This window comes from Daphnia pulicaria, chromosome 3 (assembly GCF_021234035.1).
Source record: "Daphnia pulicaria isolate SC F1-1A chromosome 3, SC_F0-13Bv2, whole genome shotgun sequence".
In the NCBI taxonomy this organism is placed as follows: Eukaryota; Metazoa; Arthropoda; class Branchiopoda; order Diplostraca; family Daphniidae; genus Daphnia; species Daphnia pulicaria.
In genome coordinates this window covers 1,738,327-1,760,624 of record NC_060915.1, presented here as the reverse complement: position 1 = coordinate 1,760,624, position 22,298 = coordinate 1,738,327, and the positions used below count along the sequence as shown (strand labels likewise).

The 22,298-nt window shown below is 36.7% G+C and overlaps 42 pseudogenes; all 42 read right to left on the bottom strand.

The window, feature by feature from the left end:
* Positions 1 to 48: 48 nt before the first annotated feature.
* LOC124332100 lies at positions 49 to 167 on the bottom strand (annotated as a pseudogene).
* A 414-nt stretch (positions 168 to 581) lies between these two features.
* On the bottom strand, positions 582 to 700 carry LOC124329691 (annotated as a pseudogene).
* A 413-nt stretch (positions 701 to 1,113) lies between these two features.
* LOC124332098 lies at positions 1,114 to 1,232 on the bottom strand (annotated as a pseudogene).
* Positions 1,233 to 1,646: 414 nt separating this feature from the next.
* On the bottom strand, positions 1,647 to 1,765 carry LOC124329690 (annotated as a pseudogene).
* A 413-nt stretch (positions 1,766 to 2,178) lies between these two features.
* LOC124329688 lies at positions 2,179 to 2,297 on the bottom strand (annotated as a pseudogene).
* A 410-nt stretch (positions 2,298 to 2,707) lies between these two features.
* Positions 2,708 to 2,826, bottom strand: LOC124329687 (annotated as a pseudogene).
* Positions 2,827 to 3,239: 413 nt separating this feature from the next.
* On the bottom strand, positions 3,240 to 3,358 carry LOC124329686 (annotated as a pseudogene).
* A 414-nt stretch (positions 3,359 to 3,772) lies between these two features.
* LOC124329685 lies at positions 3,773 to 3,891 on the bottom strand (annotated as a pseudogene).
* A 413-nt stretch (positions 3,892 to 4,304) lies between these two features.
* On the bottom strand, positions 4,305 to 4,423 carry LOC124329684 (annotated as a pseudogene).
* A 413-nt stretch (positions 4,424 to 4,836) lies between these two features.
* On the bottom strand, positions 4,837 to 4,955 carry LOC124330301 (annotated as a pseudogene).
* Positions 4,956 to 5,369: 414 nt separating this feature from the next.
* LOC124332097 lies at positions 5,370 to 5,488 on the bottom strand (annotated as a pseudogene).
* A 414-nt stretch (positions 5,489 to 5,902) lies between these two features.
* On the bottom strand, positions 5,903 to 6,021 carry LOC124333775 (annotated as a pseudogene).
* Positions 6,022 to 6,435: 414 nt separating this feature from the next.
* On the bottom strand, positions 6,436 to 6,554 carry LOC124329683 (annotated as a pseudogene).
* A 413-nt stretch (positions 6,555 to 6,967) lies between these two features.
* Positions 6,968 to 7,086, bottom strand: LOC124333515 (annotated as a pseudogene).
* A 413-nt stretch (positions 7,087 to 7,499) lies between these two features.
* On the bottom strand, positions 7,500 to 7,618 carry LOC124332096 (annotated as a pseudogene).
* A 414-nt stretch (positions 7,619 to 8,032) lies between these two features.
* Positions 8,033 to 8,151, bottom strand: LOC124329682 (annotated as a pseudogene).
* A 413-nt stretch (positions 8,152 to 8,564) lies between these two features.
* Positions 8,565 to 8,683, bottom strand: LOC124332095 (annotated as a pseudogene).
* Positions 8,684 to 9,097: 414 nt separating this feature from the next.
* Positions 9,098 to 9,216, bottom strand: LOC124329681 (annotated as a pseudogene).
* Positions 9,217 to 9,629: 413 nt separating this feature from the next.
* On the bottom strand, positions 9,630 to 9,748 carry LOC124332094 (annotated as a pseudogene).
* Positions 9,749 to 10,162: 414 nt separating this feature from the next.
* LOC124329680 lies at positions 10,163 to 10,281 on the bottom strand (annotated as a pseudogene).
* A 413-nt stretch (positions 10,282 to 10,694) lies between these two features.
* On the bottom strand, positions 10,695 to 10,813 carry LOC124332093 (annotated as a pseudogene).
* Positions 10,814 to 11,226: 413 nt separating this feature from the next.
* Positions 11,227 to 11,345, bottom strand: LOC124332092 (annotated as a pseudogene).
* A 414-nt stretch (positions 11,346 to 11,759) lies between these two features.
* On the bottom strand, positions 11,760 to 11,878 carry LOC124332091 (annotated as a pseudogene).
* Positions 11,879 to 12,291: 413 nt separating this feature from the next.
* LOC124333514 lies at positions 12,292 to 12,410 on the bottom strand (annotated as a pseudogene).
* A 413-nt stretch (positions 12,411 to 12,823) lies between these two features.
* Positions 12,824 to 12,942, bottom strand: LOC124332090 (annotated as a pseudogene).
* A 543-nt stretch (positions 12,943 to 13,485) lies between these two features.
* Positions 13,486 to 13,604, bottom strand: LOC124334085 (annotated as a pseudogene).
* Positions 13,605 to 14,017: 413 nt separating this feature from the next.
* LOC124332089 lies at positions 14,018 to 14,136 on the bottom strand (annotated as a pseudogene).
* Positions 14,137 to 14,550: 414 nt separating this feature from the next.
* LOC124332086 lies at positions 14,551 to 14,669 on the bottom strand (annotated as a pseudogene).
* Positions 14,670 to 15,082: 413 nt separating this feature from the next.
* LOC124334308 lies at positions 15,083 to 15,201 on the bottom strand (annotated as a pseudogene).
* Positions 15,202 to 15,615: 414 nt separating this feature from the next.
* LOC124332085 lies at positions 15,616 to 15,734 on the bottom strand (annotated as a pseudogene).
* Positions 15,735 to 16,147: 413 nt separating this feature from the next.
* Positions 16,148 to 16,266, bottom strand: LOC124335669 (annotated as a pseudogene).
* Positions 16,267 to 16,680: 414 nt separating this feature from the next.
* On the bottom strand, positions 16,681 to 16,799 carry LOC124329679 (annotated as a pseudogene).
* A 413-nt stretch (positions 16,800 to 17,212) lies between these two features.
* Positions 17,213 to 17,331, bottom strand: LOC124332084 (annotated as a pseudogene).
* A 413-nt stretch (positions 17,332 to 17,744) lies between these two features.
* LOC124334084 lies at positions 17,745 to 17,863 on the bottom strand (annotated as a pseudogene).
* A 413-nt stretch (positions 17,864 to 18,276) lies between these two features.
* LOC124332083 lies at positions 18,277 to 18,395 on the bottom strand (annotated as a pseudogene).
* A 414-nt stretch (positions 18,396 to 18,809) lies between these two features.
* On the bottom strand, positions 18,810 to 18,928 carry LOC124334879 (annotated as a pseudogene).
* Positions 18,929 to 19,341: 413 nt separating this feature from the next.
* On the bottom strand, positions 19,342 to 19,460 carry LOC124335668 (annotated as a pseudogene).
* Positions 19,461 to 19,874: 414 nt separating this feature from the next.
* Positions 19,875 to 19,993, bottom strand: LOC124329676 (annotated as a pseudogene).
* A 413-nt stretch (positions 19,994 to 20,406) lies between these two features.
* LOC124332082 lies at positions 20,407 to 20,525 on the bottom strand (annotated as a pseudogene).
* Positions 20,526 to 20,938: 413 nt separating this feature from the next.
* Positions 20,939 to 21,057, bottom strand: LOC124334083 (annotated as a pseudogene).
* Positions 21,058 to 21,470: 413 nt separating this feature from the next.
* On the bottom strand, positions 21,471 to 21,589 carry LOC124332081 (annotated as a pseudogene).
* Positions 21,590 to 22,003: 414 nt separating this feature from the next.
* On the bottom strand, positions 22,004 to 22,122 carry LOC124332080 (annotated as a pseudogene).
* Positions 22,123 to 22,298: the final 176 nt, after the last annotated feature.

The following is a 22,298-nucleotide window of genomic DNA, read 5'->3' as shown; positions in this document are numbered from 1 at the left end:
ATTGAAAAAAAAATTCAAGAAATTTGTTATTGAAAACAAACTATTCATCGCCAACGACATCCCGTATTCCCAAGCGGTCACCCTTCCAAGTACTAACGGGACTCGACGTAACTTAACTTCTGGGAGCTGACGAGACCAGGTGCGTTCTACGTGATATGGCCGTTGACATTCAAAAATGAAAATTTACCCTCCCAGTCCCAATGGATGAATAGAAAATCACTTCAAAGTGATAGAAATGTTTGTTCATTGAATTTGGACTCGTAACCATCGCGAATAAAAAAGCGCGATAAACTTTGAAAAACTCGCAATGAAATTTATCCAGAATCATTCCTATAGATGAATTGAACCTATCTCTATGCCATTGATATTTTTGATCTACGAATTTGGACTGGTAACCATCGCGATTAAAAAACGCGATAAACTTTGAAAAACTCTCAATGGAATTGATCCATAATCATTCTTATAGATGAATTGAACCTATCTCTAAGGCATTGAAATGTTTTATCTACGAATTTGGACTGGTAACCATCGTGATTGAAAAAAAATTTCAAGAAATTTGTTATTGAAAACAAACTATTCATCGCCAACGACATCCCGTATTCCCAAGCGGTCACCCTTCCAAGTACTAACAGGACTCGACGTAACTTAACTTCTGGGAGCTGACGAGACCAGGTGCGTTCTACTCGATATGGCCGTTGACATTCAGCAATGAAAATTTACCCTTCCATTCCCAATGGATGAATAGAAAATCACTTCAAAGTGATAGAAATGTTTATTCATTGAATTTGGACTCGTAACCATCGCCAATAAAAAAGCGCGATAAACTTTGAAAAACTCGCAATGAAATTCATCCAGAATCATTCCTATAGATGAATTGAACCTATCTCTATGCCATTGATATTTTGATCGACGAATTTGGATTGGTAACCATCACGATTAAAAAACGCGATAAACTTTGAAAAACTCTCAATGGAATTGATCCAGAATCATTCTTATAGATGAATTGAACCTATCTCTAAGGCATTGAAATGTTTTATCTACGAATTTGGACTGGTAACCATCGCGATTGAAAAAAAAATTCAAGAAATTTGTTATTGAAAACAAACTATTCATCGCCAACGACATCCCGTATTCCCAAGCGGTCACCCTTCCAAGTACTAACGGGACTCGACGTAACTTAACTTCTGGGAGCTGACGAGACCAGGTGCGTTCTACGTGATATGGCCGTTGACATTCAAAAATGAAAATTTACCCTCCCAGTCCCAATGGATGAATAGAAAATCACTTCAAAGTGATAGAAATGTTTGTTCATTGAATTTGGACTCGTAACCATCGCGAATAAAAAAGCGCGATCAACTTTGAAAAACTCGCAATGAAATTTATCCAGAATCATTCCTATAGATGAATTGAACCTATCTCTATGCCATTGATATTTTTGATCTACAAATTTGGACTGGTAACCATCGCGATTAAAAAACGCGATAAACTTTGAAAAACTCTCAATGGAATTGATCCATAATCATTCTTATAGATGAATTGAACCTATCTCTAAGGCATTGAAATGTTTTATCTACGAATTTGGACTGGTAACCATCGTGATTGAAAAAAAATTTCAAGAAATTTGTTATTGAAAACAAACTATTCATCGCCAACGACATCCCGTATTCCCAAGCGGTCACCCTTCCAAGTACTAACAGGACTCGACGTAACTTAACTTCTGGGAGCTGACGAGACCAGGTGCGTTCTACTCGATATGGCCGTTGACATTCAGCAATGAAAATTTACCCTTCCATTCCCAATGGATGAATAGAAAATCACTTCAAAGTGATAGAAATGTTTGTTCATTGAATTTGGACTCGTAACCATCGCGAATAAAAAAGCGCGATAAACTTTGAAAAACTCGCAATGAAATTCATCCAGAATCATTCCTATAGATGAATTGAACCTATCTCTATGCCATTGATATTTTGATCGACGAATTTGGATTGGTAACCATCACGATTAAAAAACGCGATAAACTTTGAAAAACTCTCAATGGAATTGATCCAGAATCATTCTTATAGATGAATTGAACCTATCTCTAAGGCATTGAAATGTTTTATCTACGAATTTGGACTGGTAACCATCGTGATTGAAAAAAAATTTCAAGAAATTTGTTATTGAAAACAAACTATTCATCGCCAACGACATCCCGTATTCCCAAGCGGTCACCCTTCCAAGTACTAACAGGACTCGACGTAACTTAACTTCTGGGAGCTGACGAGACCAGGTGCGTTCTACTCGATATGGCCGTTGACATTCAAAAATGAAAATTTACCCTCCCAGTCCCAATGGATGAATAGAAAATCACTTCAAAGTGATAGAAATGTTTGTTCATTGAATTTGGACTCGTAACCATCGCGAATAAAAAAGCGCGATAAACTTTGAAAAACTCGCAATGAAATTTATCCAGAAATCTATAGATGAATTGAACCTATCTCTATGCCATTGATATTTTTGATCTACGAATTTGGACTGGTAACCATCGCGATTAAAAAACGCGATAAACTTTGAAAAACTCTCAATGGAATTGATCCATAATCATTCTTATAGATGAATTGAACCTATCTCTAAGGCATTGAAATGTTTTATCTACGAATTTGGACTGGTAACCATCGTGATTGAAAAAAAATTTCAAGAAATTTGTTATTGAAAACAAACTATTCATCGCCAACGACATCCCGTATTCCCAAGCGGTCACCCTTCCAAGTACTAACAGGACTCGACGTAACTTAACTTCTGGGAGCTGACGAGACCAGGTGCGTTCTACTCGATATGGCCGTTGACATTCAGCAATGAAAATTTACCCTTCCATTCCCAATGGATGAATAGAAAATCACTTCAAAGTGATAGAAATGTTTATTCATTGAATTTGGACTCGTAACCATCGCGAATAAAAAAGCGCGATAAACTTTGAAAAACTCGCAATGAAATTCATCCAGAATCATTCCTATAGATGAATTGAACCTATCTCTATGCCATTGATATTTTGATCGACGAATTTGGATTGGTAACCATCACGATTAAAAAACGCGATAAACTTTGAAAAACTCTCAATGGAATTGATCCAGAATCATTCTTATAGATGAATTGAACCTATCTCTAAGGCATTGAAATGTTTTATCTACGAATTTGGACTGGTAACCATCGTGATTGAAAAAAAATTTCAAGAAATTTGTTATTGAAAACAAACTATTCATCGCCAACGACATCCCGTATTCCCAAGCGGTCACCCTTCCAAGTACTAACAGGACTCGACGTAACTTAACTTCTGGGAGCTGACGAGACCAGGTGCGTTCTACTCGATATGGCCGTTGACATTCAAAAATGAAAATTTACCCTCCCAGTCCCAATGGATGAATAGAAAATCACTTCAAAGTGATAGAAATGTTTGTTCATTGAATTTGGACTCGTAACCATCGCGAATAAAAAAGCGCGATAAACTTTGAAAAACTCGCAATGAAATTTATCCAGAATCATTCCTATAGATGAATTGAACCTATCTCTATGCCATTGATATTTTTGATCTACGAATTTGGACTGGTAACCATCGCGATTAAAAAACGCGATAAACTTTGAAAAACTCTCAATGGAATTGATCCATAATCATTCTTATAGATGAATTGAACCTATCTCTAAGGCATTGAAATGTTTTATCTACGAATTTGGACTGGTAACCATCGTGATTGAAAAAAAATTTCAAGAAATTTGTTATTGAAAACAAACTATTCATCGCCAACGACATCCCGTATTCCCAAGCGGTCACCCTTCCAAGTACTAACAGGACTCGACGTAACTTAACTTCTGGGAGCTGACGAGACCAGGTGCGTTCTACTCGATATGGCCGTTGACATTCAGCAATGAAAATTTACCCTTCCATTCCCAATGGATGAATAGAAAATCACTTCAAAGTGATAGAAATGTTTATTCATTGAATTTGGACTCGTAACCATCGCGAATAAAAAAGCGCGATAAACTTTGAAAAACTCGCAATGAAATTCATCCAGAATCATTCCTATAGATGAATTGAACCTATCTCTATGCCATTGATATTTTGATCGACGAATTTGGATTGGTAACCATCACGATTAAAAAACGCGATAAACTTTGAAAAACTCTCAATGGAATTGATCCAGAATCATTCTTATAGATGAATTGAACCTATCTCTAAGGCATTGAAATGTTTTATCTACGAATTTGGACTGGTAACCATCGTGATTGAAAAAAAATTTCAAGAAATTTGTTATTGAAAACAAACTATTCATCGCCAACGACATCCCGTATTCCCAAGCGGTCACCCTTCCAAGTACTAACAGGACTCGACGTAACTTAACTTCTGGGAGCTGACGAGACCAGGTGCGTTCTACTCGATATGGCCGTTGACATTCAGCAATGAAAATTTACCCTTCCATTCCCAATGGATGAATAGAAAATCACTTCAAAGTGATAGAAATGTTTGTTCATTGAATTTGGACTCGTAACCATCGCGAATAAAAAAGCGCGATAAACTTTGAAAAACTCGCAATGAAATTCATCCAGAATCATTCCTATAGATGAATTGAACCTATCTCTATGCCATTGATATTTTGATCGACGAATTTGGATTGGTAACCATCACGATTAAAAAACGCGATAAACTTTGAAAAACTCTCAATGGAATTGATCCAGAATCATTCTTATAGATGAATTGAACCTATCTCTAAGGCATTGAAATGTTTTATCTACGAATTTGGACTGGTAACCATCGTGATTGAAAAAAAATTTCAAGAAATTTGTTATTGAAAACAAACTATTCATCGCCAACGACATCCCGTATTCCCAAGCGGTCACCCTTCCAAGTACTAACAGGACTCGACGTAACTTAACTTCTGGGAGCTGACGAGACCAGGTGCGTTCTACTCGATATGGCCTTTGACATTCAAAAATGAAAATTTACCCTCCCAGTCCCAATGGATGAATAGAAAATCACTTCAAAGTGATAGAAATGTTTGTTCATTGAATTTGGACTCGTAACCATCGCGAATAAAAAAGCGCGATCAACTTTGAAAAACTCGCAATGAAATTTATCCAGAATCATTCCTATAGATGAATTGAACCTATCTCTATGCCATTGATATTTTTGATCTACGAATTTGGACTGGTAACCATCGCGATTAAAAAACGCGATAAACTTTGAAAAACTCTCAATGAAATTGATCCATAATCATTCTTATAGATGAATTGAACCTATCTCTAAGGCATTGAAATGTTTTATCTACGAATTTGGACTGGTAACCATCGCGATTGAAAAAAAAATTCAAGAAATTTGTTATTGAAAACAAACTATTCATCGCCAACGACATCCCGTATTCCCAAGCGGTCACCCTTCCAAGTACTAACGGGACTCGACGTAACTTAACTTCTGGGAGCTGACGAGACCAGGTGCGTTCTACGTGATATGGCCGTTGACATTCAAAAATGAAAATTTACCCTCCCAGTCCCAATGGATGAATAGAAAATCACTTCAAAGTGATAGAAATGTTTGTTCATTGAATTTGGACTCGTAACCATCGCGAATAAAAAAGCGCGATAAACTTTGAAAAACTCGCAATGAAATTTATCCAGAATCATTCCTATAGATGAATTGAACCTATCTCTATGCCATTGATATTTTTGATCTACGAATTTGGACTGGTAACCATCGCGATTAAAAAACGCGATAAACTTTGAAAAACTCTCAATGGAATTGATCCATAATCATTCTTATAGATGAATTGAACCTATCTCTAAGGCATTGAAATGTTTTATCTACGAATTTGGACTGGTAACCATCGTGATTGAAAAAAAATTTCAAGAAATTTGTTATTGAAAACAAACTATTCATCGCCAACGACATCCCGTATTCCCAAGCGGTCACCCTTCCAAGTACTAACAGGACTCGACGTAACTTAACTTCTGGGAGCTGACGAGACCAGGTGCGTTCTACGTGATATGGCCGTTGACATTCAAAAATGAAAATTTACCCTCCCAGTCCCAATGGATGAATAGAAAATCACTTCAAAGTGATAGAAATGTTTGTTCATTGAATTTGGACTCGTAACCATCGCGAATAAAAAAGCGCGATCAACTTTGAAAAACTCGCAATGAAATTTATCCAGAATCATTCCTATAGATGAATTGAACCTATCTCTATGCCATTGATATTTTTGATCTACGAATTTGGACTGGTAACCATCGCGATTAAAAAACGCGATAAACTTTGAAAAACTCTCAATGGAATTGATCCATAATCATTCTTATAGATGAATTGAACCTATCTCTAAGGCATTGAAATGTTTTATCTACGAATTTGGACTGGTAACCATCGTGATTGAAAAAAAATTTCAAGAAATTTGTTATTGAAAACAAACTATTCATCGCCAACGACATCCCGTATTCCCAAGCGGTCACCCTTCCAAGTACTAACAGGACTCGACGTAACTTAACTTCTGGGAGCTGACGAGACCAGGTGCGTTCTACTCGATATGGCCGTTGACATTCAGCAATGAAAATTTACCCTTCCATTCCCAATGGATGAATAGAAAATCACTTCAAAGTGATAGAAATGTTTGTTCATTGAATTTGGACTCGTAACCATCGCGAATAAAAAAGCGCGATAAACTTTGAAAAACTCGCAATGAAATTCATCCAGAATCATTCCTATAGATGAATTGAACCTATCTCTATGCCATTGATATTTTGATCGACGAATTTGGATTGGTAACCATCACGATTAAAAAACGCGATAAACTTTGAAAAACTCTCAATGGAATTGATCCAGAATCATTCTTATAGATGAATTGAACCTATCTCTAAGGCATTGAAATGTTTTATCTACGAATTTGGACTGGTAACCATCGCGATTGAAAAAAAAATTCAAGAAATTTGTTATTGAAAACAAACTATTCATCGCCAACGACATCCCGTATTCCCAAGCGGTCACCCTTCCAAGTACTAACGTGACTCGACGTAACTTAACTTCTGGGAGCTGACGAGACCAGGTGCGTTCTACGTGATATAGCCGTTGACATTCAAAAATGAAAATTTACCCTCCCAGTCCCAATGGATGAATAGAAAATCACTTCAAAGTGATAGAAATGTTTGTTCATTGAATTTGGACTCGTAACCATCGCGAATAAAAAAGCGCGATAAACTTTGAAAAACTCGCAATGAAATTCATCCAGAATCATTCCTATAGATGAATTAAACCTATCTCTATGCCATTGATATTTTGATCGACGAATTTGGATTGGTAACCATCGCGATTAAAAAACGCGATAAACTTTGAAAAACTCTCAATGGAATTGATCCAGAATCATTTTTATAGATGAATTGAACCTATCTCTAAGGCATTGAAATGTTTTATCTACGAATTTGGACTGGTAACCATCGTGATTGAAAAAAAAATTCAAGAAATTTGTTATTGAAAACAAACTATTCATCGCCAACGACATCCCGTATTCCCAAGCGGTCACCCTTCCAAGTACTAACGGGACTCGACGTAACTTAACTTCTGGGAGCTGACGAGACCAGGTGCGTTCTACGTGATATGGCCGTTGACATTCAAAAATGAAAATTTACCCTCCCAGTCCCAATGGATGAATAGAAAATCACTTCAAAGTGATAGAAATGTTTGTTCATTGAATTTGGACTCGTAACCATCGCGAATAAAAAAGCGCGATAAACTTTGAAAAACTCGCAATGAAATTTATCCAGAATCATTCCTATAGATGAATTGAACCTATCTCTATGCCATTGATATTTTTGATCTACGAATTTGGACTGGTAACCATCGCGATTAAAAAACGCGATAAACTTTGAAAAACTCTCAATGGAATTGATCCATAATCATTCTTATAGATGAATTGAACCTATCTCTAAGGCATTGAAATGTTTTATCTACGAATTTGGACTGGTAACCATCGTGATTGAAAAAAAATTTCAAGAAATTTGTTATTGAAAACAAACTATTCATCGCCAACGACATCCCGTATTCCCAAGCGGTCACCCTTCCAAGTACTAACAGGACTCGACGTAACTTAACTTCTGGGAGCTGACGAGACCAGGTGCGTTCTACTCGATATGGCCGTTGACATTCAGCAATGAAAATTTACCTTTCCATTCCCAATGGATGAATAGAAAATCACTTCAAAGTGATAGAAATGTTTGTTCATTGAATTTGGACTCGTAACCATCGCGAATAAAAAAGCGCGATAAACTTTGAAAAACTCGCAATGAAATTCATCCGGAATCATTCCTATAGATGAATTGAACCTATCTCTATGCCATTGATATTTTGATCGACGAATTTGGATTGGTAACCATCACGATTAAAAAACGCGATAAACTTTGAAAAACTCTCAATGGAATTGATCCAGAATCATTCTTATAGATGAATTGAACCTATCTCTAAGGCATTGAAATGTTTTATCTACAAATTTGGACTGGTAACCATCGCGATTGAAAAAAAAATTCAAGAAATTTGTTATTGAAAACAAACTATTCATCGCCAACGACATCCCGTATTCCCAAGCGGTCACCCTTCCAAGTACTAACGGGACTCGACGTAACTTAACTTCTGGGAGCTGACGAGACCAGGTGCGTTCTACGTGATATGGCCGTTGACATTCAAAAATGAAAATTTACCCTCCCAGTCCCAATGGATGAATAGAAAATCACTTCAAAGTGATAGAAATGTTTGTTCATTGAATTTGGACTCGTAACCATCGCGAATAAAAAAGCGCGATAAACTTTGAAAAACTCGCAATGAAATTTATCCAGAATCATTCCTATAGATGAATTGAACCTATCTCTATGCCATTGATATTTTTGATCTACGAATTTGGACTGGTAACCATCGCGATTAAAAAACGCGATAAACTTTGAAAAACTCTCAATGGAATTGATCCATAATCATTCTTATAGATGAATTGAACCTATCTCTAAGGCATTGAAATGTTTTATCTACGAATTTGGACTGGTAACCATCGTGATTGAAAAAAAATTTCAAGAAATTTGTTATTGAAAACAAACTATTCATCGCCAACGACATCCCGTATTCCCAAGCGGTCACCCTTCCAAGTACTAACAGGACTCGACGTAACTTAACTTCTGGGAGCTGACGAGACCAGGTGCGTTCTACTCGATATGGCCGTTGACATTCAGCAATGAAAATTTACCTTTCCATTCCCAATGGATGAATAGAAAATCACTTCAAAGTGATAGAAATGTTTGTTCATTGAATTTGGACTCGTAACCATCGCGAATAAAAAAGCGCGATAAACTTTGAAAAACTCGCAATGAAATTCATCCGGAATCATTCCTATAGATGAATTGAACCTATCTCTATGCCATTGATATTTTGATCGACGAATTTGGATTGGTAACCATCACGATTAAAAAACGCGATAAACTTTGAAAAACTCTCAATGGAATTGATCCAGAATCATTCTTATAGATGAATTGAACCTATCTCTAAGGCATTGAAATGTTTTATCTACAAATTTGGACTGGTAACCATCGCGATTGAAAAAAAAATTCAAGAAATTTGTTATTGAAAACAAACTATTCATCGCCAACGACATCCCGTATTCCCAAGCGGTCACCCTTCCAAGTACTAACGGGACTCGACGTAACTTAACTTCTGGGAGCTGACGAGACCAGGTGCGTTCTACGTGATATGGCCGTTGACATTCAAAAATGAAAATTTACCCTCCCAGTCCCAATGGATGAATAGAAAATCACTTCAAAGTGATAGAAATGTTTGTTCATTGAATTTGGACTCGTAACCATCGCGAATAAAAAAGCGCGATAAACTTTGAAAAACTCGCAATGAAATTTATCCAGAATCATTCCTATAGATGAATTGAACCTATCTCTATGCCATTGATATTTTTGATCTACGAATTTGGACTGGTAACCATCGCGATTAAAAAACGCGATAAACTTTGAAAAACTCTCAATGGAATTGATCCATAATCATTCTTATAGATGAATTGAACCTATCTCTAAGGCATTGAAATGTTTTATCTACGAATTTGGACTGGTAACCATCGTGATTGAAAAAAAATTTCAAGAAATTTGTTATTGAAAACAAACTATTCATCGCCAACGACATCCCGTATTCCCAAGCGGTCACCCTTCCAAGTACTAACAGGACTCGACGTAACTTAACTTCTGGGAGCTGACGAGACCAGGTGCGTTCTACTCGATATGGCCGTTGACATTCAGAAATGAAAATTTACCCTTCCATTCCCAATGGATGAATAGAAAATCACTTCAAAGTGATAGAAATGTTTGTTCATTGAATTTGGACTCGTAACCATCGCGAATAAAAAAGCGCGATAAACTTTGAAAAACTCGCAATGAAATTCATCCAGAATCATTCCTATAGATGAATTGAACCTATCCCTATGCCATTGATATTTTGATCGACGAATTTGGATTGGTAACCATCACGATGAAAAAACGCGATAAACTTTGAAAAACTCTGAATGGAATTGATCCAGAATCATTCTTATAGATGAATTGAACCTATCTCTAAGGCATTGAAATGTTTTATCTACGAATTTGGACTGGTAACCATCGCGATTGAAAAAAAAATTCAAGAAATTTGTTATTGAAAACAAACTATTCATCGCCAACGACATCCCGTATTCCCAAGCGGTCACCCTTCCAAGTACTAACGGGACTCGACGTAACTTAACTTCTGGGAGCTGACGAGACCAGGTGCGTTCTACGTGATATGGCCGTTGACATTCAAAAATGAAAATTTACCCTCCCAGTCCCAATGGATGAATAGAAAATCACTTCAAAGTGATAGAAATGTTTGTTCATTGAATTTGGACTCGTAACCATCGCGAATAAAAAAGCGCGATAAACTTTGAAAAACTCGCAATGAAATTCATCCAGAATCATTCCTATAGATGAATTGAACCTATCCCTATGCCATTGATATTTTGATCGACGAATTTGGATTGGTAACCATCACGATGAAAAAACGCGATAAACTTTGAAAAACTCTGAATGGAATTGATCCAGAATCATTCTTATAGATGAATTGAACCTATCTCTAAGGCATTGAAATGTTTTATCTACGAATTTGGACTGGTAACCATCGCGATTGAAAAAAAAATTCAAGAAATTTGTTATTGAAAACAAACTATTCATCGCCAACGACATCCCGTATTCCCAAGCGGTCACCCTTCCAAGTACTAACGGGACTCGACGTAACTTAACTTCTGGGAGCTGACGAGACCAGGTGCGTTCTACGTGATATGGCCGTTGACATTCAAAAATGAAAATTTACCCTCCCAGTCCCAATGGATGAATAGAAAATCACTTCAAAGTGATAGAAATGTTTGTTCATTGAATTTGGACTCGTAACCATCGCGAATAAAAAAGCGCGATCAACTTTGAAAAACTCGCAATGAAATTTATCCAGAATCATTCCTATAGATGAATTGAACCTATCTCTATGCCATTGATATTTTTGATCTACGAATTTGGACTGGTAACCATCGCGATTAAAAAACGCGATAAACTTTGAAAAACTCTCAATGGAATTGATCCAGAATCATTCTTATAGATGAATTGAACCTATCTCTAAGGCATTGAAATGTTTTATCTACGAATTTGGACTGGTAACCATCGCGATTGAAAAAAAAATTCAAGAAATTTGTTATTGAAAACAAACTATTCATCGCCAACGACATCCCGTATTCCCAAGCGGTCACCCTTCCAAGTACTAACGGGACTCGACGTAACTTAACTTCTGGGAGCTGACGAGACCAGGTGCGTTCTACGTGATATGGCCGTTGACATTCAAAAATGAAAATTTACCCTCCCAGTCCCAATGGATGAATAGAAAATCACTTCAAAGTGATAGAAATGTTTGTTCATTGAATTTGGACTCGTAACCATCGCGAATAAAAAAGCGCGATCAACTTTGAAAAACTCGCAATGAAATTTATCCAGAATCATTCCTATAGATGAATTGAACCTATCTCTATGCCATTGATATTTTGATCGACGAATTTGGATTGGTAACCATCACGATTAAAAAACGCGATAAACTTTGAAAAACTCTCAATGGAATTGATCCAGAATCATTCTTATAGATGAATTGAACCTATCTCTAAGGCATTGAAATGTTTTATCTACGAATTTGGACTGGTAACCATCGCGATTGAAAAAAAAATTCAAGAAATTTGTTATTGAAAACAAACTATTCATCGCCAACGACATCCCGTATTCCCAAGCGGTCACCCTTCCAAGTACTAACGTGACTCGACGTAACTTAACTTCTGGGAGCTGACGAGACCAGGTGCGTTCTACGTGATATAGCCGTTGACATTCAAAAATGAAAATTTACCCTCCCAGTCCCAATGGATGAATAGAAAATCACTTCAAAGTGATAGAAATGTTTGTTCATTGAATTTGGACTCGTAACCATCGCGAATAAAAAAGCGCGATAAACTTTGAAAAACTCGCAATGAAATTCATCCAGAATCATTCCTATAGATGAATTGAACCTATCTCTATGCCATTGATATTTTGATCGACGAATTTGGATTGGTAACCATCGCGATTAAAAAACGCGATAAACTTTGAAAAACTCTCAATGGAATTGATCCAGAATCATTTTTATAGATGAATTGAACCTATCTCTAAGGCATTGAAATGTTTTATCTACGAATTTGGACTGGTAACCATCGTGATTGAAAAAAAAATTCAAGAAATTTGTTATTGAAAACAAACTATTCATCGCCAACGACATCCCGTATTCCCAAGCGGTCACCCTTCCAAGTACTAACGGGACTCGACGTAACTTAACTTCTGGGAGCTGACGAGACCAGGTGCGTTCTACGTGATATGGCCGTTGACATTCAAAAATGAAAATTTACCCTCCCAGTCCCAATGGATGAATAGAAAATCACTTCAAAGTGATAGAAATGTTTATTCATTGAATTTGGACTCGTAACCATCGCGAATAAAAAAGCGCGATAAACTTTGAAAAACTCGCAATGAAATTCATCCGGAATCATTCCTATAGATGAATTGAACCTATCTCTATGCCATTGATATTTTGATCGACGAATTTGGATTGGTAACCATCGCGAATAAAAAAGCGCGATAAACTTTGAAAAACTCGCAAAGAAATTCATCCAGAATCATTCCTATAGATGAATTGAACCTATCTCTATGCCATTGATATTTTGATCGACGAATTTGGATTGGTAACCATCGCGATTAAAAAACGCGATAAACTTTGAAAAACTCTCAATGGAATTGATCCAGAATCATTTTTATAGATGAATTGAACCTATCTCTAAGGCATTGAAATGTTTTATCTACGAATTTGGACTGGTAACCATCGTGATTGAAAAAAAAATTCAAGAAATTTGTTATTGAAAACAAACTATTCATCGCCAACGACATCCCGTATTCCCAAGCGGTCACCCTTCCAAGTACTAACGGGACTCGACGTAACTTAACTTCTGGGAGCTGACGAGACCAGGTGCGTTCTACGTGATGTGGCCGTTGACATTCAAAAATGAAAATTTACCCTCCCACTCCCAATGGATGAATAGAAAATCACTTCAAAGTGATAGAAATGTTTATTCATTGAATTTGGACTCGTAACCATCGCGAATAAAAAAGCGCGATAAACTTTGAAAAACTCGCAATGAAATTCATCCAGAATCATTCCTATAGATGAATTGAACCTATCTCTATGCCATTGATATTTTGATCGACGAATTTGGATTGGTAACCATCGCGATTAAAAAACGCGATAAACTTTGAAAAACTCTCAATGGAATTGATCCAGAATCATTTTTATAGATGAATTGAACCTATCTCTAAGGCATTGAAATGTTTTATCTACGAATTTGGACTGGTAACCATCGCGATTGAAAAAAAAATTCAAGAAATTTGTTATTGAAAACAAACTATTCATCGCCAACGACATCCCGTATTCCCAAGCGGTCACCCTTCCAAGTACTAACGGGACTCGACGTAACTTAACTTCTGGGAGCTGACGAGACCAGGTGCGTTCTACGTGATATGGCCGTTGACATTCAAAAATGAAAATTTACCCTCCCAGTCCCAATGGATGAATAGAAAATCACTTCAAAGTGATAGAAATGTTTGTTCATTGAATTTGGACTCGTAACCATCGCGAATAAAAAAGCGCGATCAACTTTGAAAAACTCGCAATGAAATTTATCCAGAATCATTCCTATAGATGAATTGAACCTATCTCTATGCCATTGATATTTTTGATCTACGAATTTGGACTGGTAACCATCGCGATTAAAAAACGCGATAAACTTTGAAAAACTCTCAATGGAATTGATCCATAATCATTCTTATAGATGAATTGAACCTATCTCTAAGGCATTGAAATGTTTTATCTACGAATTTGGACTGGTAACCATCGTGATTGAAAAAAAAATTCAAGAAATTTGTTATTGAAAACAAACTATTCATCGCCAACGACATCCCGTATTCCCAAGCGGTCACCCTTCCAAGTACTAACGGGACTCGACGTAACTTAACTTCTGGGAGCTGACGAGACCAGGTGCGTTCTACGTGATATGGCCGTTGACATTCAAAAATGAAAATTTACCCTCCCACTCCCAATGGATGAATAGAAAATCACTTCAAAGTGATAGAAATGTTTATTCATTGAATTTGGACTCGTAACCATCGCGAATAAAAAAGCGCGATAAACTTTGAAAAACTCGCAATGAAATTCATCCAGAATCATTCCTATAGATGAATTGAACCTATCTCTATGCCATTGATATTTTGATCGACGAATTTGGATTGGTAACCATCGCGATTAAAAAACGCGATAAACTTTGAAAAACTCTCAATGGAATTGATCCAGAATCATTTTTATAGATGAATTGAACCTATCTCTAAGGCATTGAAATGTTTTATCTACGAATTTGGACTGGTAACCATCGCGATTGAAAAAAAAATTCAAGAAATTTGTTATTGAAAACAAACTATTCATCGCCAACGACATCCCGTATTCCCAAGCGATCACCCTTCCAAGTACTAACGGGACTCGACGTAACTTAACTTCTGGGAGCTGACGAGACCAGGTGCGTTCTACGTGATATGGCCGTTGACATTCAAAAATGAAAATTTACCCACCCAGTCCCAATGGATGAATAGAAAATCACTTCAAAGTGATAGAAATGTTTGTTCATTGAATTTGGACTCGTAACCATCGCGAATAAAAAAGCGCGATCAACTTTGAAAAACTCGCAATGAAATTTATCCAGAATCATTCCTATAGATGAATTGAACCTATCTCTATGCCATTGATATTTTTGATCTACGAATTTGGACTGGTAACCATCGCGATTAAAAAACGCGATAAACTTTGAAAAACTCTCAATGGAATTGATCCATAATCATTCTTATAGATGAATTGAACCTATCTCTAAGGCATTGAAATGTTTTATCTACGAATTTGGACTGGTAACCATCGTGATTGAAAAAAAAATTCAAGAAATTTGTTATTGAAAACAAACTATTCATCGCCAACGACATCCCGTATTCCCAAGCGGTCACCCTTCCAAGTACTAACGGGACTCGACGTAACTTAACTTCTGGGAGCTGACGAGACCAGGTGCGTTCTACGTGATATGGCCGTTGACATTCAAAAATGAAAATTTACCCTCCCACTCCCAATGGATGAATAGAAAATCACTTCAAAGTGATAGAAATGTTTATTCATTGAATTTGGACTCGTAACCATCGCGAATAAAAAAGCGCGATAAACTTTGAAAAACTCGCAATGAAATTCATCCAGAATCATTCCTATAGATGAATTGAACCTATCTCTATGCCATTGATATTTTGATCGACGAATTTGGATTGGTAACCATCGCGATTAAAAAACGCGATAAACTTTGAAAAACTCTCAATGGAATTGATCCAGAATCATTTTTATAGATGAATTGAACCTATCTCTAAGGCATTGAAATGTTTTATCTACGAATTTGGACTGGTAACCATCGCGATTGAAAAAAAAATTCAAGAAATTTGTTATTGAAAACAAACTATTCATCGCCAACGACATCCCGTATTCCCAAGCGGTCACCCTTCCAAGTACTAACGGGACTCGACGTAACTTAACTTCTGGGAGCTGACGAGAGCAGGTGCGTTCTACGTGATATGGCCGTTGACATTCAAAAATGAAAATTTACCCTCCCAGTCCCAATGGATGAATAGAAAATCACTTCAAAGTGATAGAAATGTTTGTTCATTGAATTTGGACTCGTAACCATCGCGAATAAAAAAGCGCGATCAACTTTGAAAAACTCGCAATGAAATTTATCCAGAATCATTCCTATAGATGAATTGAACCTATCTCTATGCCATTGATATTTTTGATCTACGAATTTGGACTGGTAACCATCGCGATTAAAAAACGCGATAAACTTTGAAAAACTCTCAATGGAATTGATCCATAATCATTCTTATAGATGAATTGAACCTATCTCTAAGGCATTGAAATGTTTTATCTACGAATTTGGACTGGTAACCATCGTGATTGAAAAAAAATTTCAAGAAATTTGTTATTGAAAACAAACTATTCATCGCCAACGACATCCCGTATTCCCAAGCGGTCACCCTTCCAAGTACTAACAGGACTCGACGTAACTTAACTTCTGGGAGCTGACGAGACCAGGTGCGTTCTACTCGATATGGCCGTTGACATTCAGCAATGAAAATTTACCCTTCCATTCCCAATGGATGAATAGAAAATCACTTCAAAGTGATAGAAATGTTTGTTCATTGAATTTGGACTCGTAACCATCGCGAATAAAAAAGCGCGATAAACTTTGAAAAACTCGCAATGAAATTCATCCAGAATCATTCCTATAGATGAATTGAACCTATCTCTATGCCATTGATATTTTGATCGACGAATTTGGATTGGTAACCATCACGATTAAAAAACGCGATAAACTTTGAAAAACTCTCAATGGAATTGATCCAGAATCATTCTTATAGATGAATTGAACCTATCTCTAAGGCATTGAAATGTTTTATCTACGAATTTGGACTGGTAACCATCGCGATTGAAAAAAAAATTCAAGAAATTTGTTATTGAAAACAAACTATTCATCGCCAACGACATCCCGTATTCCCAAGCGGTCACCCTTCCAAGTACTAACGGGACTCGACGTAACTTAACTTCTGGGAGCTGACGAGACCAGGTGCGTTCTACGTGATATGGCCGTTGACATTCAAAAATGAAAATTTACCCTCCCAGTCCCAATGGATGAATAGAAAATCACTTCAAAGTGATAGAAATGTTTGTTCATTGAATTTGGACTCGTAACCATCGCGAATAAAAAAGCGCGATAAACTTTGAAAAACTCGCAATGAAATTCATCCAGAATCATTCCTATAGATGAATTGAACCTATCTCTATGCCATTGATATTTTGATCGACGAATTTGGATTGGTAACCATCGCGATTAAAAAACGCGATAAACTTTGAAAAACTCTCAATGGAATTGATCCAGAATCATTTTTATAGATGAATTGAACCTATCTCTAAGGCATTGAAATGTTTTATCTACGAATTTGGACTGGTAACCATCGTGATTGAAAAAAAAATTCAAGAAATTTGTTATTGAAAACAAACTATTCATCGCCAACGACATCCCGTATTCCCAAGCGGTCACCCTTCCAAGTACTAACGGGACTCGACGTAACTTAACTTCTGGGAGCTGACGAGACCAGGTGCGTTCTACGTGATGTGGCCGTTGACATTCAAAAATGAAAATTTACCCTCCCACTCCCAATGGATGAATAGAAAATCACTTCAAAGTGATAGAAATGTTTATTCATTGAATTTGGACTCGTAACCATCGCGAATAAAAAAGCGCGATAAACTTTGAAAAACTCGCAATGAAATTCATCCAGAATCATTCCTATAGATGAATTGAACCTATCTCTATGCCATTGATATTTTGATCGACGAATTTGGATTGGTAACCATCGCGATTAAAAAACGCGATAAACTTTGAAAAACTCTCAATGGAATTGATCCAGAATCATTTTTATAGATGAATTGAACCTATCTCTAAGGCATTGAAATGTTTTATCTACGAATTTGGACTGGTAACCATCGCGATTGAAAAAAAAATTCAAGAAATTTGTTATTGAAAACAAACTATTCATCGCCAACGACATCCCGTATTCCCAAGCGGTCACCCTTCCAAGTACTAACGGGACTCGACGTAACTTAACTTCTGGGAGCTGACGAGACCAGGTGCGTTCTACGTGATATGGCCGTTGACATTCAAAAATGAAAATTTACCCACCCAGTCCCAATGGATGAATAGAAAATCACTTCAAAGTGATAGAAATGTTTGTTCATTGAATTTGGACTCGTAACCATCGCGAATAAAAAAGCGCGATCAACTTTGAAAAACTCGCAATGAAATTTATCCAGAATCATTCCTATAGATGAATTGAACCTATCTCTATGCCATTGATATTTTTGATCTACGAATTTGGACTGGTAACCATCGCGATTAAAAAACGCGATAAACTTTGAAAAACTCTCAATGGAATTGATCCATAATCATTCTTATAGATGAATTGAACCTATCTCTAAGGCATTGAAATGTTTTATCTACGAATTTGGACTGGTAACCATCGTGATTGAAAAAAAAATTCAAGAAATTTGTTATTGAAAACAAACTATTCATCGCCAACGACATCCCGTATTCCCAAGCGGTCACCCTTCCAAGTACTAACGGGACTCGACGTAACTTAACTTCTGGGAGCTGACGAGACCAGGTGCGTTCTACGTGATATGGCCGTTTACATTCAAAAATGAAAATTTACCCTCCCACTCCCAATGGATGAATAGAAAATCACTTCAAAGTGATAGAAATGTTTATTCATTGAATTTGGACTCGTAACCATCGCGAATAAAAAAGCGCGATAAACTTTGAAAAACTCGCAATGAAATTCATCCAGAATCATTCCTATAGATGAATTGAACCTATCTCTATGCCATTGATATTTTGATCGACGAATTTGGATTGGTAACCATCGCGATTAAAAAACGCGATAAACTTTGAAAAACTCTCAATGGAATTGATCCAGAATCATTTTTATAGATGAATTGAACCTATCTCTAAGGCATTGAAATGTTTTATCTACGAATTTGGACTGGTAACCATCGCGATTGAAAAAAAAATTCAAGAAATTTGTTATTGAAAACAAACTATTCATCGCCAACGACATCCCGTATTCCCAAGCGGTCACCCTTCCAAGTACTAACGGGACTCGACGTAACTTAACTTCTGGGAGCTGACGAGAGCAGGTGCGTTCTACGTGATATGGCCGTTGACATTCAAAAATGAAAATTTACCCTCCCAGTCCCAATGGATGAATAGAAAATCACTTCAAAGTGATAGAAATGTTTGTTCATTGAATTTGGACTCGTAACCATCGCGAATAAAAAAGCGCGATCAACTTTGAAAAACTCGCAATGAAATTTATCCAGAATCATTCCTATAGATGAATTGAACCTATCTCTATGCCATTGATATTTTTGATCTACGAATTTGGACTGGTAACCATCGCGATTAAAAAACGCGATAAACTTTGAAAAACTCTCAATGGAATTGATCCATAATCATTCTTATAGATGAATTGAACCTATCTCTAAGGCATTGAAATGTTTTATCTACGAATTTGGACTGGTAACCATCGTGATTGAAAAAAAATTTCAAGAAATTTGTTATTGAAAACAAACTATTCATCGCCAACGACATCCCGTATTCCCAAGCGGTCACCCTTCCAAGTACTAACAGGACTCGACGTAACTTAACTTCTGGGAGCTGACGAGACCAGGTGCGTTCTACTCGATATGGCCGTTGACATTCAGCAATGAAAATTTACCCTTCCATTCCCAATGGATGAATAGAAAATCACTTCAAAGTGATAGAAATGTTTGTTCATTGAATTTGGACTCGTAACCATCGCGAATAAAAAAGCGCGATAAACTTTGAAAAACTCGCAATGAAATTCATCCAGAATCATTCCTATAGATGAATTGAACCTATCTCTATGCCATTGATATTTTGATCGACGAATTTGGATTGGTAACCATCACGATTAAAAAACGCGATAAACTTTGAAAAACTCTCAATGGAATTGATCCAGAATCATTCTTATAGATGAATTGAACCTATCTCTAAGGCATTGAAATGTTTTATCTACGAATTTGGACTGGTAACCATCGCGATTGAAAAAAAAATTCAAGAAATTTGTTATTGAAAACAAACTATTCATCGCCAACGACATCCCGTATTCCCAAGCGGTCACCCTTCCAAGTACTAACGGGACTCGACGTAACTTAACTTCTGGGAGCTGACGAGACCAGGTGCGTTCTACGTGATATGGCCGTTGACATTCAAAAATGAAAATTTACCCTCCCAGTCCCAATGGATGAATAGAAAATCACTTCAAAGTGATAGAAATGTTTGTTCATTGAATTTGGACTCGTAACCATCGCGAATAAAAAAGCGCGATAAACTTTGAAAAACTCGCAATGAAATTCATCCAGAATCATTCCTATAGATGAATTGAACCTATCTCTATGCCATTGATATTTTGATCGACGAATTTGGATTGGTAACCATCGCGATTAAAAAACGCGATAAACTTTGAAAAACTCTCAATGGAATTGATCCAGAATCATTTTTATAGATGAATTGAACCTATCTCTAAGGCATTGAAATGTTTTATCTACGAATTTGGACTGGTAACCATCGTGATTGAAAAAAAAATTCAAGAAATTTGTTATTGAAAACAAACTATTCATCGCCAACGACATCCCGTATTCCCAAGCGGTCACCCTTCCAAGTACTAACGGGACTCGACGTAACTTAACTTCTGGGAGCTGACGAGACCAGGTGCGTTCTACGTGATGTGGCCGTTGACATTCAAAAATGAAAATTTACCCTCCCACTCCCAATGGATGAATAGAAAATCACTTCAAAGTGATAGAAATGTTTATTCATTGAATTTGGACTCGTAACCATCGCGAATAAAAAAGCGCGATAAACTTTGAAAAACTCGCAATGAAATTCATCCAGAATCATTCCTATAGATGAATTGAACCTATCTCTATGCCATTGATATTTTGATCGACGAATTTGGATTGGTAACCATCGCGATTAAAAAACGCGATAAACTTTGAAAAACTCTCAATGGAATTGATCCAGAATCATTTTTATAGATGAATTGAACCTATCTCTAAGGCATTGAAATGTTTTATCTACGAATTTGGACTGGTAACCATCGCGATTGAAAAAAAAATTCAAGAAATTTGTTATTGAAAACAAACTATTCATCGCCAACGACATCCCGTATTCCCAAGCGGTCACCCTTCCAAGTACTAACGGGACTCGACGTAACTTAACTTCTGGGAGCTGACGAGACCAGGTGCGTTCTACGTGATATGGCCGTTGACATTCAAAAATGAAAATTTACCCTCCCAGTCCCAATGGATGAATAGAAAATCACTTCAAAGTGATAGAAATGTTTGTTCATTGAATTTGGACTCGTAACCATCGCGAATAAAAAAGCGCGATCAACTTTGAAAAACTCGCAATGAAATTTATCCAGAATCATTCCTATAGATGAATTGAACCTATCTCTATGCCATTGATATTTTTGATCTACGAATTTGGACTGGTAACCATCGCGATTAAAAAACGCGATAAACTTTGAAAAACTCTCAATGGAATTGATCCATAATCATTCTTATAGATGAATTGAACCTATCTCTAAGGCATTGAAATGTTTTATCTACGAATTTGGACTGGTAACCATCGTGATTGAAAAAAAAATTCAAGAAATTTGTTATTGAAAACAAACTATTCATCGCCAACGACATCCCGTATTCCCAAGCGGTCACCCTTCCAAGTACTAACGGGACTCGACGTAACTTAACTTCTGGGAGCTGACGAGACCAGGTGCGTTCTACGTGATATGGCCGTTGACATTCAAAAATGAAAATTTACCCTCCCACTCCCAATGGATGAATAGAAAATCACTTCAAAGTGATAGAAATGTTTATTCATTGAATTTGGACTCGTAACCATCGCGAATAAAAAAGCGCGATCAACTTTGAAAAACTCGCAATGAAATTTATCCAGAATCATTCCTATAGATGAATT